This window comes from Protopterus annectens, chromosome 1.part1, assembly GCF_019279795.1.
Source record: "Protopterus annectens isolate FY-2018-M chromosome 1.part1, PAN1.0, whole genome shotgun sequence".
In the NCBI taxonomy this organism is placed as follows: domain Eukaryota; kingdom Metazoa; phylum Chordata; order Ceratodontiformes; family Protopteridae; genus Protopterus; species Protopterus annectens.
The window spans coordinates 1,181,865,355-1,181,886,452 of NC_056726.1; positions in this window are offsets into that span (position 1 = coordinate 1,181,865,355).

Here is a 21,098-nt window from a genome sequence, read left to right on the forward strand (position 1 = left end):
GCCTGCAAAGATGACTGCAAGTCTTCAACAAATGTAATGAGCTTCTTAAAATAATGTAATCCTGTCCTTTATTACAAATACTGTCATATGCATTTCAATACCCAAGGTTTATGCATTATCTAGTTATGTAAGTATTCTCTGCATGGCGACAACAGAAAGGCTTTCAATGTTGGCAATTATTTAACAGTATGCTTATTAAAGGTTACTTGCATCTTACAATCTCAGACAAGCTTACCTGATGGTCATTAAAGCATTGCTACTTAAACACAGACCAACAAGCACGTTCTGAGTAATAATAAGCATAAATCAACAATATAAAAATATGACAGAAACGAGAACATTCTGCAAAATCAAGGACAGAATAAAAGTAGTACTTGTGTCTACCTTGGATGGGGGGGATACTCTGCACATTTACACTGCATAACTGCACCTTGCCTTGCTTGGACACATCCAGAGTCACACTACATGGGGGAGTGGGGTGCAACAAGTATGTCAAAATCTGAAATGTCTTTAGCTGACTGTGATGGCCCTGACGCATTTTTCATACCTCTCAACCTCAGAGCAAGAAATGTGGACAAAGGCATACATAGAAATGGGACAAAGGCCCAAAAATAAGAACAATTTTTAAATATTGCTTTTATAAACCTAGAAAGATAATAGAATAGTAGGTCTTGCATTAGTATGAACTTTCTGGAGGATATAAAATCTGAAACTCAAATATCTATTATTTTCTAACTTCAGTCTTTAATGATTTGCCACTAATTTGCCAAAAAAACACAATTTTATGAAAAATGGACCAAAAAGGTGATGCACAAATGTAAAATAGCTGCATAATACAGCTGGGGACCTGTCAAAGAAGGGACACCTTTTTAATATTAGAACTGCTAACTTGAACAGCTGACAAAATAAAAGAATCTACATGCATTTCTGAAATAAATGTAATCTATAACTCTGATTATTACAGTTATTTCTTAATTGTAAACCCTCAACGTTTTCTTGCAAAATTGCCATTTTGCGGAGGGATTATTAGGGGAAGAGCAACATTTTCAGCCAAAATCAGGGACAGTTGAGAGGTTTGGATATGCCTAATTCTTTAAAGCAATTTATTTGCACGCACCTCTCAACCTGTTAATGCAGGAAATCTGGACATGGCCAAATATAGTGGGAGAACATATAAACAGTACTAAAAATTGTTGTATAAACTGAGACAGTTGATAGAATAGCAGGTCTTGCTTTAGCATGCCTGTCATTATTTAGTGACTTAATTCCTAAATTATTTGCCAGAAAACCACACATTTTATGAAGAACAAACCAAAAATAAGAAGCAAAAATCTATTAATTCTGTGAAAATCTGGACAGTTGAGAGGTATAGTTCAGCCTGGGCTGTCTTTGGGTTTGCCACCCTTCCCCTCACAAAATCAGGATTGAATGGAGCCTCCCCCCTACAGCCATTCCAATGAACCATTACTTGGCTATTTCACCCCATTTACCATAAACACTAATGTGCATACTGCTTTACTTCTACAATGATTTGGACTTCATTTGAAGTTTTATTTTGCATTTTACAGCACAAACACTAAGACATATGCTAAACATAGCAATGCAATCTCACAATGAAAACAGTCTTAGCATTAAAACCTCTTTGCCCTTGAAACTCACATTCATTGAAACAGCATTGAAACCCACATTCAAAGAAAATACATTTTGCCAGTGGCAGATAAAAATTAACTTTGGGCTGTTTTCAAATTATAGGCTCCTTGCACACGAAACATACATGTGGTCTTTGATACACCTTTCTGATTGTATTACATTATATTCCTTGTACAATATAGAAGAGTTGTAGAGGGCATTTTAAATTTGTTTTGAACATTTTTCCAGTAAACAATGAAACAAAATGCATGCACCAATAATGACAAAACTGCCCAATTCAGAAAAATTTTCCAGTAAACAATGAAACAAAATGAATGCACCAATAATGGCAAAACTGCCCAATTCAGAACATTTCTATCATAAAAGTCTACTCAATCTTCTACAGTCCACCAGTATTAGTAAAAATGCACAATCGCTGAAGAAGTAAAAGTCATCTAAATAATTCCACATTAAAGAAATCTGTAACTAATGAAGATGTTGCTGCTAGCAAACAACTTTATATAAGTGTCTGTTGCCCTTGAGGAATAAATTGCCTATGTTTCATTAAAAAAGATAAGCTAGTAATATTTCAATAGGGAATGGATGGCAAACTGATAACAGGTTCATAGTTACTAGGTATCTTCACCAAAAAGGACTGCAGCATCCACTCGCTTTACAATACAGTACAGTATCAGCAATCCATCTATCTACTGTGGGACTAGAACCCACAGTCTTCTGCATCAAAAGCAAGTACACTACCTGTTGTGCTATTAACAATTCAATCAGACTCAGCATAAGCATCGCTAAACTTTTGTTCCCCTGCAGCTCTCAGCTTCTTGTAAAATCTACTTGACACTCAGCTGTATCTCTGAACTTTGTAGCACAGGAAATCTGGAAAAAGCCAAAATTTAGGGGGGGGGGTAAAAGACCAAAAAACAGGGACACATTTTAAACATTGCTTGTATAATGTTGGAAAGTTGCTAGAATAAAATGCTGTGTTATCACCATACATTTCACTGCCAAGTATAGAACCCAGGACCCTGTGCAAAACAGTCAGAGCAACATACCACTAAGCTAAATCAATCATCTGTCTTATGAAACAGGAAGACTGAAACTTAAATGGCTACCATTTAGTGAATTCAGTACTCACCATAGCTGTCAACATATTAGCACCAACTCAGAAGAGGTACATTTTTTGCTTAACAAATTGTTGCAATACCCCAGTCGTCAAATTATACCGAATGAACATTTTGTGTAAATTCCCCCTTCTTCAGTTGATATAACTGTGGAGGTCATATCTATAAGTTTGAATGCTGTGGGTTGCTTCCCTGCAAAAAACATTTCAAAAGTATTTTTCAGCATTTTTTTTTTTTGTTGTTGAATGTAGTTTGGGTGTTTCAATCATCAGTGCATTCAATTTTGTCCACTCATAGAGGAAGCATCCTAGTCAGGCAATGCTGAAGTTGGTTTAATATTTCATTTTTTTTTTCACTACCACACACTGAAATATAAACTTCTGCATATCCCACAATTAGGGCATCATACTGCTTTGAAAAATCTTCCTGTTTACAAAGAACAGTGGGAGGTTTTATGTAACACAGTATCTGAAATTTACATATGTAAGATAAACAGTGATGCTAAAATAATCATAAACTACTAATGTTCATCACTAGAAATAACATTAAATGGAATTCTGATGTTTAAGTGGCCATGAACTGTTCCCATCACATTGCTGCATTCTGAAGTCGCTGTACCTTTGTCTCTGTCACTGAAGCAGTTCTTTACTGTCTTAACTATGTTCTTGTAGTGCCCTTGTTTAAAATAACATTACATTTTAAATATTATTACTTATAATACTTTGCTTAAATTCATGCATTTGATTTGACTTTTGTAAAGCACTTAGGAAATAACAAACAAAATTAAATTAAAATAAAAGTTGAAGTGACACAGTAAAATGGATACCCCCCCCCCAGTTTTAACATTTGATGTTACTCAGAATCTCAGTTCCTAGTACATGGAATGTTTTTCAGAAACATATAAGTTGCTGATTGCACCACTGCTACCCAATTAATTTATTTTAGTTATGAAATTCACAATGAGACAGATGACGTGTTAATAAACTGGTATTAAGCAGGCTATTACCAAACACTGTAGGTATTACAGGGAAATGCTAGAGTGCCTAAGGGTGTTGTGAGGCCCAACTTTACAGGCAGAGGGCCTCTACATCTATAAAAGGTCTATATTTCCATGTGCCACTGGAGAGCATTATTTTCCTTAGAAAATGTCAGTCTGTTAAAATGTATATCTGTTTTTTTTATTTTTGTATATGTATTTTATGTCTCTGATGTAAAACACATATCCGCACACAGACACACAGACAAACAGACACACACACACACAGTCGCCGAGCTGTTAAATCCATTCCCTTACACACCCTACCTGCAAAGTCCTGTTGCCGAGCTGTTAAACCCATTCCTGTAAGCCCTTCCCACGAGAGCACCTCAGGCTCGTCCTAGCCTTCACGCAAGACCACCCTGCCTGCGGACATTGCAGACTGATTCCTTTCCAGTCTATGCAGTTCTAACTGTTTATTTATTTATTTATTTATTTATTTTACATTTGTTAACCGGGCTAGTCTAGCTGGATATATGTCCATTTTAAGTAGAGGCCCGGGGAGAAAAGCTCCACACATAAATCAATTACAAAGAGACATATTAATAAAAAGTTAAGTACAATAAGAATATACATTTAGTAATAAGAACAACAAAATACCTAAGGCACACCAAAAAAAAACTGCATAGACTGCTGGGAAAATGTAGACTTGCATGTTGTCTTCGTAATCCGGACTGCTGGTGGAGACAGTCTGGATTCTGTGTGCATGCTCCAGAATGGTTCACCAGCAGTCCAAATATTTGGAAATGCCTCGAGTATGCATGCACGATGTTCCGGGACACGCAGTTGCATTTATTATTTTCTTTTTGTTTTTTATTTTCTCTTTTGCTTATATTTTGTTTATTTTTCTTGTTTTCCAGCTGGGAGGGCTACAGTCCTGCAGTCCAATAGCATGAGCCTCCCCTGCCTCACAGCATATTTGGACCTCGCCAAGGCTTTTGACACCATCCCCCACTCTGGAATCATAGATAAACTTACTAAGCTGGGCATAAATCCCTACATCACTCGATGGCTTGCCAGCTGGCTTACTGACTGAACCCAGACTGTAAAAGAAGCCGACTCCAAATCCAGCTCCAGACAAGTGACAAGTGGAGTACCTCAGGGTTCAGTCCTGGGACCGCTCTTGTTTGGCATCTACTTCTCTGAAGTACAGGCTAACACTAAGGGACTCTGGCTAACAAAGTTTGCAGATGACTGCAAACTGGGAGCCATTATTGAATCCCCAAATGATGTGGATAATCAACAAAAGGGCCTTACAGAAACAGATGCTTGGTGCCAGAGTCATGGGCTCAAGCTTAATGCCAAGAAATGTATAGTTATCCGCTTGGGAAAAAACATGTACCCATGAATTACCACATAGGTGCAGTAGACTAAATACCGAAAGTGTGACAAGAGACTTAGGAACACAGGTGGACAGTGGTCTCACCTTCAATAACCACATCACCACAACAGTCAGGAAATCCTTCTATGTGGCACACCTCATCACTAAGGGCTTTACATCCAGAAAAAAGGAGGTCATTGTCCCACTGTACTCATCCCTCATTAGACACATTATAGAGTACAATGCCCCATTTGGTATGTACCTCATAAGACATCTGCAATGGCTGGAAAGGCCACAGAAATATCTCACTAAAAGAATCACAGGCCTAAAGCAGGTGCCCTATGCTGACCATCTAAAAAAAACTCCAGCTATACTATGTTGCATATCGTCTACTCAGAGGCGATCTCTGCTTAACAGACAAGGCCATGTCAAACCCTGAGCTATTTGACATGCTCCACTTAAAGAAATCCCAATCCCTCAGAGCCACACACTCCAGGGATCTAAACCCTGTCATCACAATGAACAAAACATGCTGGAGGGACAGGTTCCTGACCCAGATACACCCCATACTCTGGAATAGACTGCCCATACATGTCAAGCAAAGTGCCTCCTACATGCTCTAGGGACCTAAACCTTGTCACCACAATAAACAGAACATGCTGGAGGGATAGATTTCTGTGCCAGAGACTCCCTTACTCTGGAACAAACTACCTGTCTATATCAAACAAAGCTCCTCATTAGCACTCTTCAAGAAAAATCTTGATGATTGGATGGGAAATAGGAAATTCATCCTGGGGATCACCTCTGTGGCTCTGATCAACAGGGGCACAGAAAAATAAATTTCTTGGGTGGTGAAAGCTAGGGTACCTTTTTGGCTAGGCTTGTATAGGCCCTAGGGCTGATAGCTTAGTACCTACCTATGAACCTATGAACAAATACCTGTTTTTGAGTAAATATATTATCTAATTTTATCCTTATGTTCTGGTATCTCGGATGAGTTATGTAATGCATGCTTAAAAACAGCATGTACACTACATCATTAGTGCCTAACAACACATTTGTACTAACGTTTATGTTTCCATGTATCATTGCTGTGCTATTTTTTTATATTTTTGTGCATGCACTGGGCTAAATAACCATTAAACAATAAATATAAGCTTGACATAATAACAAAAAGTTTACATTGGCAGCTATATAATATCATTTTCTCTTTTTTTCTATTGCTTTCTACTCAGAAAAGAAAAAAGAAAGTCCCACCAGGTAATGAATATTTTGTTTTAATTTGTGAAATCATAAATTTCATTTTTTTAGTTGATTGTTCATTTATTTGCTCTTTCATTCATATAATTTATTTATTTATTTATCTATTTATTTGTTTGTTTGTCTGTTACACTCATAGGTAGACTAGTGACTATTTTCATCTATGACCCAGGAAACTAGTGATCACATAATGTTAACAGGCATCATTAGAACAAGTACAGGATGGCTATTTATACAGGTGTTTATGAATCTGTAGGGTTTGCTATGTATATTTATGTCTTCTGTAAAGTGATTTTTCATTATTCTTACCTTGATGGTTGTTTTATTTTTGCAATGCTACCTTCTGTGTTTTCTGAATAATCTTTTCATGGATTACAATAATTCTTACTGTTTTTCTATTATTTTTCATTGTGTGATGCTCCGCTTCCTTGTTATTTTCTGTGGAATGCCCTCTGACCTTTGATGTCATGTTAGGCATTCCACTAAAGTTGTTACTTCATTGCATGAAAGCAATTCTGAAGACTGGAATGGTTTTCTTTTTTTTAGGGAAAGTACTGATATCCAAGTTACTGATTTAAGTTCTGATGCTGGAATTCTGAATCCTTACAAAAATTATTCTTATTTGAGTTCAGTAGGAAGTTAATTGACAGCAATTTGATAGTATAGCAATAACCCACGCCTGGGTGTGGGTAATGCTGGATTTACCCATGGTTGGTGAGGTTTGGTCACAAGGGCAAAGCCCGAGTGGCCAAGCAAAGCCAACCATGGGTAAATCCAGCATTACCCACACCCAGAAGTGGGTTATTGCTATTATATAATGACATTATTTAAGAAAAAAATTACTTTTCTTAAATAATGGCATTGTATAATGCCTCCTTGCTGCCCTTCTGCAGCTGTCTGGTATTCTGCGGCAGTTCTGATGTACTGCACATGTGTATGCCCATGCAGTACATCACAGCTGTGGGCAAAAGCAACGGAAAAAGCAAGATCTCCGTTGCTTTTTACAAACTGTTTCGCTATGTTAAATGGGTTTAACATAGCGAGAAAGCTTTAAAAAAAGCAACGGATAATCTCCGTTGCTTTTTTTAAAGCTTTCTCGCTATGTTAAACCCATTTAAGATAGCGAGACATTTTTGAAAAAAGCAACGGAGAAAGCAAGATCTCCGTTGCTTTTTACAAACTATCTCGCTATGTTAAAGGAGTTTAACATAGCGAGACAGCTTTAAAAAAAACAACGGAGAATCTCCGTTGCTTTTTTTAAAGCTGTCTCGCTATGTTAAACTCATTTAACATAGCGAGACAGTGTGAAGCAACGGAGATCTTGCCTTCTCCGTTGCTGTAAAAAAAGAGTTATAGTAATGGAAAAAGTCTGGGCAATCGGACCTTTTTCCATTACTATAACTCAGATTTACAACGTGCATGCTGCCAAACAGCGTGCATATTTTTGAATATTAATAGGGGGTCGTTGTATAATGATGATGTTCTATACTTTAGTGAAATCCTGCTCTAAAATTATTACTTGGCCAACAGTACTGTATTTTATCCTGTACTGTTATGTGACATAACTTATGTCTACCTGGCTACATAAACTATACCACACTCTCCTCAACTTTACATTGCTGTGAAAGTTCACTTTACCACAATCCTATTATAAAATGCTATGGGCCTTAACTTTATTGGTGTAAGCACACATTCTGATCTACCTTTGAATTATTTTCAATGTCACTGTAATACCTGTATTAGTAGCAGCGATAGTACAGCAGAAGCATTGTTGCCTCACAGAAGAGGTTCTCCTGTTCGATTCTCAGCTGGAGTGCCTTCTGTGTTTAGTTTCCATGCCCTCCCTGCGGTTGAGTGGCCTCCGAAAGACATGCGTGAATGGGCGTGCCTTCGCTAAAGGTTGGGCATCGGGCTGGCAACTCGGCACCATAAAAATCGACTGCCAATCATTAGCGTACCGGAGTTCCACTGTGGCGACCCCTAACCGGGAAAAGCCGAAAAGACAAACAAAACAACTGTAGTACCTGTATTATGATTATATGTTTGTATACTGAGTATTCATATGTATCTTGTCAGTGTTATGTTTTCTCACTATTGTCTGTTTAAACAGTTATTGTTTTTTTGTTGTTATTATTATCATGTGCTCAAATGACTCATCACATAATGTACATATATATATATATATATATATATATATACATATATATATATATATATATATATATATATATATATATATATATATATATATATATATATATATATATATATATATATATATATATATATGTTACTTTATTTCTATACTTTGTTGAGCTTTTCTCCCTGGGCTTCTGCTGAAAAGTTTTTTTTTCTACCAAGACGTACTTTCCCAGTGAACAAAAGAAATCAATAAATAAATAAAATAAAATACATTTGGAAAATCATTAACAGTGTGAGATCTTCCAAGATATAACTGATTTCTTTTGCTGCTGATTACAAAATTAAATATATATAGTATCTAAACTAGTGACTGTAATACTAATGTCTATAGTATTTAAACTAGTGACTGCAATACTTTCCTTTTGTGGTTGACCTTACTGCTGTTATCACCAGTGGTTCACGGCGGAGCACTGTATGTGTATGAGTAAAGTGTTTTGGTTTGGAATAATGGGGAGAAGTTACTGAATGGTACTGATCCGTTTGAAAATTGCCTATGAATACAGAATTAGAAATTAGAACTGTAATGATCCTCATAGAAGCTGTGTCATACAGTGTTACACATGGACACACACACACACACACACACACACACACACACACACACACACACACACACACACACACGCACACACACACACGCACACACACACACACACACACACACACACACACACACACACACACACACACACACACACACACACACACACACACACACACACACGCACACACGCACATAAACACATAGTTTCTCTTGGGAAAAGAATGACATTTAGTACACTGTTTCAGTCATTTTTTTAATTTCATTTATTTATTTATGAAGAAACTGAAGTATGAATAGCACAGGGTATGACCCACAACACGAATGAGGCATCCAGCAGCACAACACATAAATACAACCTACTTCAGCATTCTACAAACTTAACTAGAAAGCCTTGAAAAGTAGTGCCATATAAAATAGTAAAACACCCAGTGTGATACTGATTATGTATGCATGCATGTATATATATATATATATATATATATATATATATATATATATATATATATATATATGTATGCATTTGATTTGGTAATTTGATTAGATTTCAGAACTGAAAGTGAATGTATTTACAGTGTTTTTTTAATGCCTGTGATGATTGAAGCTCAAGAAAAAAAATAATGACTCGGAAGAAGGCCTGTCTTGCTTCAGTATTTCCTGTCTACTCTTACACTGTTAACCTAAAATGACATCATTCTGGAGAGTAGAGTTTCAGAAAAATAAATTTTGGAATGCCAGCAGTAGCACTGGTGTGACACCTTCTCCTAGGAAATAAATAAATAATTCCACCAAAGAAAATCCACATTAACCGAGTCAGCATGACAAGTGATACTGTTACTGCAACACATTTAAAACAAAAACAGAGCACTTAAAAACTATAACAAATCACTTCAAGTGATATGCAGTTATTCAAGCTCACAACTTCTGAACCCTTGCAAAGTTACTACTCAGAATAAAACTACTCCCATATAAACATATATCAAATGTGTGGAATCTTTTCTCAGTGAAGAATGTTGTATTTTTTAGTTTTACTGAAAAAAATGCTGGTGATACAGTTAGTCAAATTACATTATAGTTGAGTTGCTATTGATTGACAATAAAACAATTCACTAATTTGTCCCTTTTGCATTTGTATGATGATGGATTTAGTATATATAAAATGTGAGGAGTGTGGGCGGTGTTTCTACATGGAGTGTGTGGGATGTGGAATGCCTGACTTTAAAGTAGTCTAGGTAGACTTTTTGATGACTTTTCTTCTGATGAAAGGAGACTGAATCAATTGGCATGTAATCATACAGGGAGTGTTTAATGTCCACATTGTCAACTCTAACTATTAACAAATAAATGGACAACAAAACTAAAAGTTAAGCACAAATGTTTGAGAACACAGACAGAACACAAGGATATTTAGGCATTTTTTTTTTTAGGAAAGGGAGAAAGGAGGAACAGAAGGAAAGAAACTAAATGGGTTGGCCTTCTCAAATGTTCTGTCTGTATCAGGTAGAATGAACTAATGACACTAGACTGGGAGGAGTGTCCAAGATCAAATTTAGAGTAGGGGCAGACAACTGCAAGGCCAGCAGGTATAAAGACAAGATGCCAATAGGAAAGGAAGTTTGGAGAAAACGCTACAGAAATGTTTATCACAAGTGAGCCAATAGCTATGAAATACAGTAGAAGTATGCATTAAAATTGCTATAAATATCTAGAATAAGCAATAACTACTATAAATAAGCAAAAAAACAGGCTACTTATTGCTATATATCACAGATCAGCTGCTCCTCCTCAGATAGCCCTGTGTGTAATAGCTGAAACACTCAAATTAACTTCTTAACAGAAAGTTGAAATCTGAAACAACTTTAAAAAAAGCTCAAAAGAACCAATGAGGTGCTTTCTCCAAGCCGTAGCTTTGGCTACCGAGCTAGACAACGATCATAAACACTAAACTCTCACTGAAGTGGGGGATGGTCTTTGCTAACTAGGATGGCCTGGTCAGTGAGCTCAGAAAACAGCCTCTAACAAACAACTAGGCCCACAACACAATCAGGAATATGGAGAATATTACAGCTGCTACCTAAACTATTTTAGGCAAAACACACTGCAGAAATGTTTATCACAAACATAATCAGGAATATGGGCAGTATTACAGCTATGACCTAAACTATTTTAGGCAGAAAACACTACAGAAATGTTTATCACAAGTGAGCCAGTAGCTATGAAATGCAGTACAAGTATGCAGTATACAATAAAATTGCTATAAATATCTAGCATTAGCAATAACTACTATAAATAAGCAAAAAAACAGGCTACTTATTGCTATATATATCACAGATCAGCTGCTCTGAAGTCTTCTTAATAGGTTCATAGGTTCATAGGTTCATACTAGGCTATCTGCCCTAGGGCATTTATAAGCCTAGCCAGAGTGGGTTTGGCTTTCGCCACCCATTTTAAATTAATTTTGCTATGCCCTTTTTCGACACTAAGGTCTTGCTGGCTGGATTCTGCTGAAATCAAAGTCTAGTTATAATTGCATTCACAGTCTGTTGCTCACAGAAACTTGTAGAATATATGCTGATGCAGCACCAAACTCTGTCACTTTAAAAGCAGTAATTAATAAATAGCTTTTTATAACAAACCACATGGACTATTGTTGAAGCTTCAGTTAAACTGTACCACTTTTTGCGTCTCGTTTAGCATAAATGATAACTTTCCTGTGCAAAATACCTTTCCTAACAATTTCATTTGCTATAGTCTCTTTATAGTGGTTTTACATCCTGTTTTTCCTCCTTGGTATTCTATTTTGGTCTTTGTATGAAAACATATGTTTGCTGGTGTTTGCAGAAAAATATGTTTTCATCCTGTAGAAAAATCTGGTATGTCAACCGTGGTGGTGCAGCGGTTAGCACTGTTACCTCACAGCAAGAGGTCTCCAATTTGATTCTCGGCTGGAGTGCCTTCTGTGTGGAATCTGAATGTCCTCCTCGCCGTCGAGTGATGTTAACGACATGCAGGTAGGTGCGAATGTGAATGGGCGTGCCTTTGTTGAAGGTTGGGCATCGGGCTGGCAACTCGGCACTGTAAAAATCCACTGCCAGTCATGAGTGGACCGGAGTTCCGCTGTGGCGACCCCTAACCTGGAAAAGCCGAAAGTCTAGAGAGATCCCGTAGAAAAATCCTGTGCAAATGCTGACTTGATGAAAGCATATCCATTCAAACTTCCTTGGTTAACAGTGTCATATGATAGAAACACATACAGATTGTTTTCCTGTTGTCCATTCTTTAAGGAAGCAGGTTAGCTTTCTTACTGACAATGTGAAATGCATACATTCTGTTTTTTTACACTTTTGCTAAGTCTGTAAGAGGTTAGCTTTCTTACTGACAATGTGAAATGCATACATCCTGTTTTTTACATTTTTGCTAAGTCTGTAAGAGGTTAGCTTTCTTACTGACAATGTGAAATGCATACATCCTGTTTTTTACATTTTTGCTAAGTCTGTAAGAAGTCAGCTTTTTTGCTGACAATGTAGAATGCATACATTCTTGCTAATTTTGTAGGAAAACATGTCCATTAAGCAAATTCCTTATTTTCAACCCACAGTCATTTAGAATGGATGCTAATCACATATTACTAAACTCTATTTCTACATTTAAGCAAGCTTTATTTTATACCTTATTTATTTTGCATATTTGTAACAGAATTACTTTCAACCTTAATACATTGTTGAGCATATTCTTACACTGGTGTTTTTTCAGGTTGGTGCAAGATCTTATGTGCCAAGCACAGCTGGTGATAAGAAGTAAGTTTAGGGAGTTCTATTCAATTCAATTGTTTGAGGGCAGTGCAATGATGTGCCCTATAGCTGGCATCAGTTGCAAATTTTGCAGTTTTGTTATAGCAGGATTGTAATCACTATAAATCTGATCTCCTAAGGTTTGTGAGATTTGGTGAAGCATAGAGAAAAGTTAAGATAAGATGTGTTCTAGCTATAGTGTTTTTTGTATTATTAGTAAAATATATATATTTTTTATTGCTATAAAATATACCTACCTTTTTGTGGACTTTCTTAATGGTTTGGGCAAAAATTCTTTTTTAAAAAAACTTGAAAATCAAGGTTTTGCTGCTTATTAGTAAAGTTACCTTGATTAAGGACATCAGAGGAACCATTGGCGTGCATAGAGGACGACGGTCTACTGCTACCCGCCTGCGGAGTGCCAGAACGTAGGAGCCTCGGAAAATCCAAAAGCGCTTGGTTCCCTTGAGAAGCGGAACCATTAGTTTGTTCCAACGGACTAGTATTAGGGCAGGAATCAACCAGCCCTATTCCTCATGTTGGCTGTTCTCTCAGCAAACCAGCCCTCCGTTCGGAAGCCAGTCCAACCAAAGAATGACACACTGGGGTGAGCAATTCCACTAATTGTGAGAGCTGTCCAATGACCTTTCTCAATTCACCTCTAGTATCTGAGCGAGAATCCAGGTCGGTTGCCGCTTCCGTGGTATCTGCCATCTCGTCCAAACCAAAATACCAAAGAGAAGATGAAGGCAATATAAAGTCACCAATAAACGTAAAAAATTGCCCAAACAACCACATTCTTTAAACAAAATAAGGGTGTTGCCATGGGTGCCAAATGTGCACCAACTTATGCCAATATAGTTTTGAATTGGTGGGAGAAGTTATACATTTTGGACTGTCCATATACCAAATGCTGGTCCCTGTACAAGAGGTTTTTAGATGATATTTGTATTTTTTGGATAGATACCGAAGAAAGATTTTTTGAATTTCTTGATTATGTGAAGGGAACGACTAATTTCTTGGACTTTACCTTTGAGTTTAATGTTGAACAACTGTTTTTTCTGGACATTACACTTAGGAAGGTTGATCAAGGGTTTTCTTCTAGTATACACCGTAAGAAAACTTTCTCTAACTCTTACCTTCATTTCAAGAGTGCCCATCCTTATTTTCAGAAGAAAAACTTAGTGAAGGGTCAACTTGTAAGGGTTAGTAGAATGACCTCTGATGACCATGAATTTTTAAAGGAATGTAATCATGTGTGTAGTATGTTGCTTGACAGAGGTTACCCAAGGTCTCTACTGGAGGATGTTTTAAAAGGGGTGGTTCAAGCAAGGCAGGATAGATTTGCCCCTATTTTGGGACAAAATTCACCTACCTCTACTGATGATTCAGGGAATAAAAATCCTACTTTTCAGGATAGGGCATATATACTGGATTATTCAGGTGATTCAGGACCCATTAAAGACATGATTTCTAGAGAATGGGGTAGGTTTGTCCAAATTACGGATTTACCACTTAACAACCAAACCCCCCTAAAATTTATTTATCGTAGGGACACCAATTTTAAACAAATTTTTGAATTTGGTGGTCCCAAGGTTAAAAGTACAGGTTCCCGAGGGTTGGGAACATACAAATGTGGTTTTTGTTCCCAATGTCCTTGGATAGTCAACAGAAGTCAGATTTTTTTAGAAGCTAGGAATAAATTACTTACCAGTAGGGGTACCTTTAATTGTAACAGTTGTGGAATAGTATATCTGGCTATATGTGACCAATGTACCTCTTTTTATGTGGGGAAAACAGAAAGAAAACTGAAGTGTCGCATTTATGAACACCTGTATGAAATTAAAAAACAGAATACGAAAAATGCATTGTATAGACACCAGACAACTTGTTCCAAAGCAGTATTTTTCTTTTTTGCTTTGGATTCTGTGCCCAAGGACGTAAGGGGAGGTATGTGGGAGGACAAACTGGAATATAAAGAATTATACTGGCAGATAGTTTTGGAATGTAATAAACCTCAGGGTTTGAATGATTTTCTATCTATCAAGCCAGTATTAAAATTGAGATCTGCTAAACTTTGAGACATCAATTGTACTTACCACTAAAAGTCACTAGGTGGCAGTACTGTCCCACACATTTATACATACCTTTATTGTTTAGGAGCCTGAGCTACACAAATTAGTGATTTTAAACATTAGTCATTGGTAGGATGAAGTACATGCTTTTTATTTATTTATAATGGAAACAATATGTATTTTTTGGTGTTGTACACACTTTTAATACCAATTTTGAACATGTATTTATATGTATTATGGTTAGAAATGAGTGTTTCTTTATATGGTTCACTGAATGAATTGCTTGCTGTTTTTAAATTGATTGACAATTAATTTGCTAATTAGATAGGGTATATAAGTAGGCAATTAATTTTAAATTGTATTGATTCTGATGAAGACTTTTGTCGAAAACGTACTAGGATAATTGCATTATACCATCTTATCGTGTTACAAAATAAATTATTTTGAGTTTCCAGCAGTGTTGTGGGCTTCCTTGTGGTTGTTTGGGCAATTTTTTACGTTTATTGGTGACTTCATATTGCCTTCATCTTCTCTTTGGTACTACAGTTAGCATCACATAATCTACTCTTAGACTACTGAATTAGAACTTGAAAATGATTGATTTGATAACCCACTTTATCATAGGTGGGGTATGCTAAGTAAAATGAGTAGCCCAGTAATTTGGTTTATAGAAGTTATTTGATTGGATAATGATAGCTTGCGGGTGTGATTAATTTCAAATAAATGTAGGCGTAGTGAGGATGGGTGGGAAATGGGGGGAAGGTTAGGAGAGCAGAGTGAACCTGAATGTAGTGAGGGTGAATGGAGTGGGAAGATCCCTGATGTAATGTGGGAACATTTCAAAAAAACCACAGCTTGTACATTAAGTACTGTGATCAGTAGAATGTACGACGGGATAGGTAGGAGTTCTAACCTCCCTCTAGCCCACTCTGTGTGTGTTATATTTCCCCAAAGGGAAATGGTGAATGTCACACTGACTTCAGAACTGGCATTGTTTTGCACTTTTTGGCCCTTGCAGATGATGCAGGTCTCCAACACCTGTCCTCCATAAGGCCTGCTTATATCATCAATCAAAGGAGTACCTAAAGCCTTATTAATATCAGATTTAAGCCATGGCACATCTATTATGTACCGTGATCTACAGTGTCTAAGACTAGATAAAAAGGGGTTCTAATCTCACTCCAGCCCACTTGTGTTCCTGTGTATATGTTTATCTTCTTATAAAACAGGTATGAATTCCATATTGACTTTAGGCAGGGTTTTGCACTCTTTGAGGCCTAGCAGGTAATGCAGGCCTCCAAACTTCTCTCCTCCACAAGGTCTGCTGATGTTATCTACCAAAAGAGTACAAAAAGCCATACAAATGACAGTTTTAAGCCATGGCATGTGGGTTAAGTACTCACCATCATCTTCTTTTGACTGTTCCCATTAGGGGTCACCACAGCGGATTATCTGTTTCCATTTCTTCCTGTCCTCTGCATCTTGCTCTGTCACACCAACCACCTGCATGTCTTCTCTCACCACATCCATAAACCTTATCTTAGGCCTTCCTCTTTTCCTGTTACCTGGTAACTTCACCCTTAGCATCTTTTTCCCAATATACTCAGCATCCCTCCTTAGCACATGCCCAAACCAGCGTAATCTTGCCTCTCTGGCTTGGTCTCCAAACCTTCCAACCTGGGCTGACCCTCCAATATACTTATTCCTTGTCCTGTCCACCCTCCTCACACCCAGTGCAAATCTTAACATCTTTAACTCTGCCACATCCAGCTCAAACTCCTGCCTTTTTGTCAATGCCACTGTATCCAACCTATATAACATAGCTGGTCTCCCTACCCTCTTGTAGACCTTCCCTTTCACTCTTTCTGGTACTTGTCTGTCAAAAATCACTCCTTACACTCTTCTCCACCCACTCCATCCTGCCTGTACTCTCTTCTTCACCTCTCTTCCACACTCACCATTACTCTGAACTATTGACCCCAAGTATTTAAACTCATCCACCTTCGCCACCTCTACTCCTTGCATCTTCACCATTCCTCTAGCCTCCCTCTCATTCACGCACATATATTCTGTTTTAGTCCTGCTGACCTTCATTCCTCTTCTCTCTAGAGCATATCTCCATCTCTCCACGGACTCCTCCACCTGTTCCCTACTGTCACTACAGATCACAATGTCATCTGCAAACATTATAGTCCACGGGGACTCCTGTCTGATCTTGTCTGTCAACCTGTCCATCACCATTGCAAATAAGAAAGGGCTCAGAGCTGATCCGTGATGTAATCCCACCTCCACCTTAAACGCATCCATCACTCCCACCACAGACTTCATCACTGTCACACTACCCTCATACATATCCTTTACCACTCTTACATACTTCTCTGACACTCCAACTTCCTCATACAATACCACAACTCCTCTCTAGGCACCTTGTCATATGTTTTCTCTAAGTCTACAAAAACACAATGCAACTCTTTCTGACCTTCTCTGTACTTCTCCATCAACACTCTCAGAGCAAACATCACATCTGTAGTGCTTTTTCCCAGCATGAAACCATACTGCTGATCACTAATCATCACATCCCTTCTTAACCTAGCGTCCAGTACTCTTTCCCATAACTTCATGCTGTGACTGATCAATTTAATCTCTCTGTAATTATTACAGCTCAGCACATCACCCTTATTCTTAAAAATTGGTACCAAAACACTTTTTCTCCATTCCTCAGGCATCCTCTCTCTTCCCAAGATTTCATTAAACAATCTGGTTAAAAGCTCCACTGCCATTTCAACCAAACACCTCCATGCTTCCACAGGTATGTCATCTGGACCAACAGCCTTTCCATTCTTCATCCTCTTCATAGCTTTCCTTACTTCCTCCTTGCTAATCCATTGTACTTCATGATTCACTATCCCCACATCATCCAACCTTCTCTCTCTCTCATTCTCTTCATTCATCAACCACTCAAAGTACTCTTTCCATCTGCTAAACGCACTCTCCTCGCTTGTGAGTATGTTTCCCTCATTATCCATTATCGCCTTTACCTGCTGCACATCTTTCCAAGCTTGGGCCCTCTGTCTAGCCAATTGGTACAGGTCCTTTTCTCCCTCCTTAGTGTACAACCTTTCATACATCTCTTCATATGCCTTATCCTTAGCCTTTGCCGCCTCTTTCTTTGCCATGCACCTCATCTCCTTATACTCCTGTCTATTTTCTTCATCTGTCTGACAATCCCACTTCTTCTATGCCAACCTCTTTCTCTGTATACTCTCCTGTACTTCCTCATTCCACCACCATGTCTCCTTGTCGTCCTTCCTCTGTCCAGATGTCATACCAAGCACCTTTCTATCCATCTCCCTTACTAGCTCTGCTGTAGTTACCCAGCTATTTGGTAACTCTTGACTGCCACCCAGTGCCTGTCTTAACTCATCTCTGAACTCCACCTCATAATTACCTTTTTTCAATTTCCACCATTTGATCCTTGGTGCTGCCCTCACACTCCTCCTCCTCTTCTTGATCACCAACGTCATCCTACAAACCACCATCCTATGCTGCCTAACTACACTTTCCCTGGTCACCACTTTACAGTCTCCAATCTCCTTCAAACTGGCCCACCTACATAAAATATAATCCACCTGTGTGCATCTTCCTCCACTCTTGTATGTCATCCTGTGCTCCTCTCTCTTGTTAAAATACATATTTACCACAGCCATGTCCATCCTTTTCGCAAAATCCACTACCATCTGACCTTCTGCATTCCTTTAATACCATACCTACCCATCACTTCCTCATCCCCTATGTTCCCTTCACCATCATGCTCACTGAAATCTGCTCCAATCACCACTCTCTCACCCTTGGGTACAGTCGTCACCACTTCATCCAACTCACTCCAAAATATTTGTTTCTCATCCACGTGGGTTAAGTACTGTGATCTGTAATGTCTAAAACTAGATACATAGGGGTTCTAATCTCACTCCAGCCTAACTGGTGTGTGTGTGTGTGTGTGTGTGTGTGTGTGTGTGTGTGTGTGTGTGTGTGTGTGTGTGTGTGTGTGTGTGTGTGTGTGTGTGTGTGCTGTGCAGTGTTCTGTAAAGATAAATAGGTAGTGGTACTCTTCTCACTGTAGCCAAGTTGGTGTGTGTGTGGATGCTAGTCAGAGCATTTTACATCAGCCTGTGGGATCATAGGATCATTGCAATTTACTAGGCTAATGGCCCTTGTGCCCTTACAGTCCTAGCCAAGTGCTTAACCTTATTTACATGATCAGCACCTATTGCTCCAGTTAAAGAGGGACACAGTTGGAACCCTTGTGGTTAAATTATAGTTATCCAACCAATGACACAGATTGCATCTGAAGAGGGGTAATGAGGTGCTCTGACATGGCATGGGAATCTCTTCCAAAGATGTGTTAAACTCTCGTAGACAAATCTCTCCCTCCAGCAGGTTTTATTAATGTCACACACCAAGTTAAGGTCTTTACAGTGAGTATCCCTTGTACCATTTGACTTAAGGATATGCAGCAGTTCCAATAAAGCAGGGCCACAGATTGCCTCATATGCAAGACAGAGATCACCTCTGACTAGTCTGTATAACACACAGTAAAGTGGCAGTTATTTCAGATGATCCCCACAGGGCAGATGCTGAAGACTTGAATTTCCTTTGTGAGGAACCTTTGTGGTCTCTCCAATTGCTGCAGATGCTTGGAAAAGTACATACCAAAAGGGCCATTGCACTCAAATATCGATCTGATGAGGGAAGAGTACATGGCAGTTATAGCTTTTTTTTTATGGAGACAATTCCTTCACTTATGACATGAGCAAGATTGAATTTCCTTCTTACCACTGTGGAGACATGGTGATCTAAGCTAAGGTAGTTGTCAACCTGTGTGCCCAGGTCTCTAATCCCTGAGTATGTACCTAAGGTGTTGCTATTGATGTGGTACTTAGCAGGCACATTGCTGTTAGTGAAAGGAATGATATTACATATATTTGCATTGAGTTTAAGGCCATAACTTTGGCAACAATCATTTGTTCATTTAGGACCCTCTTATAGGATGTTGACATAATTTGGAGATTCTTTGGCTGCTCTCAGTTTGCAGGCATCAGCAAACCTAATCAGCCACAGACAATTACTTTGTGCTTGTACTTCAGATAAATGGATTCCAAATAGTAGAGGACCCAGGACTAAACCCTGCGGAACACCACTGGTTACAGTTCTGCTATTGGAGGTAGATTCCCGTATTTTAACTATATGAGTTTGATCTGTGAGTCAGTTAAGGGCTACTCTAATGATATAAGGGTTGATGCCTATTTGAGGGAGTTTGTCAATGATGCCTGAGCATGGGATGGTGTCAAATGCCTTGGCTAAGTGCAGGTAGACTGTATGCACAGATTTCCTATCATCCAGTTCTTGGTGACTGTCTCAAAGAAGTCCTCCAGGTTTAAGAGGCATGATCTCCCTTTGACAAATCCAAACTGTGTAGGGTCAGCTGTTTGAAGATTACCAATATATATGTTGATATGGTCCAGGATGATTTGCCCCATGACCTTGCAGATATGGATAGTTAGGCTAATAGTTCTGTAGTTCCTGGGATCAGTGGATACACCACCTCTGTGCAAGGGAATAACAGTGGCTGTTTTCCAGTCTGCTGGGATGAAGCCAGTGGTTACACTATGATTACAGAGTTCCCAATGGTGTTAGCAGTCCATGCTGGAGCCCATGTTGGACACAGCCTGGGATGATAACAGGTCCCTTAGATGGTGCATCTCTGTCCTCAGAGTGAGGACAATTTTCACCTGCTCTTTAGAGATTCAAAGTAGGGGATAGGTGGTAGGGATGTCATGGGGTGCATGTGGCATGGAAAGGGGAGTGAAGTTTACACAGAACCTGTCAGCCAACAGGTTAGCTATGTCTACAAGCTTAGAACATGGGGTATCATTAACTATGAGTTTGGAACAAAGCTGGGCCTTTCCTTTTAGGTAACAGATGTAACTATAGAATGCTTTGTGGTTGTCTTTTATGGAGGATGCTTATTTGGACCCATAGTTTGTTTGGAGGACTTCTCTTACAAACCAATGTCTTTCTCTTATTGTAAAGCCTGTTATTGGCAGTTG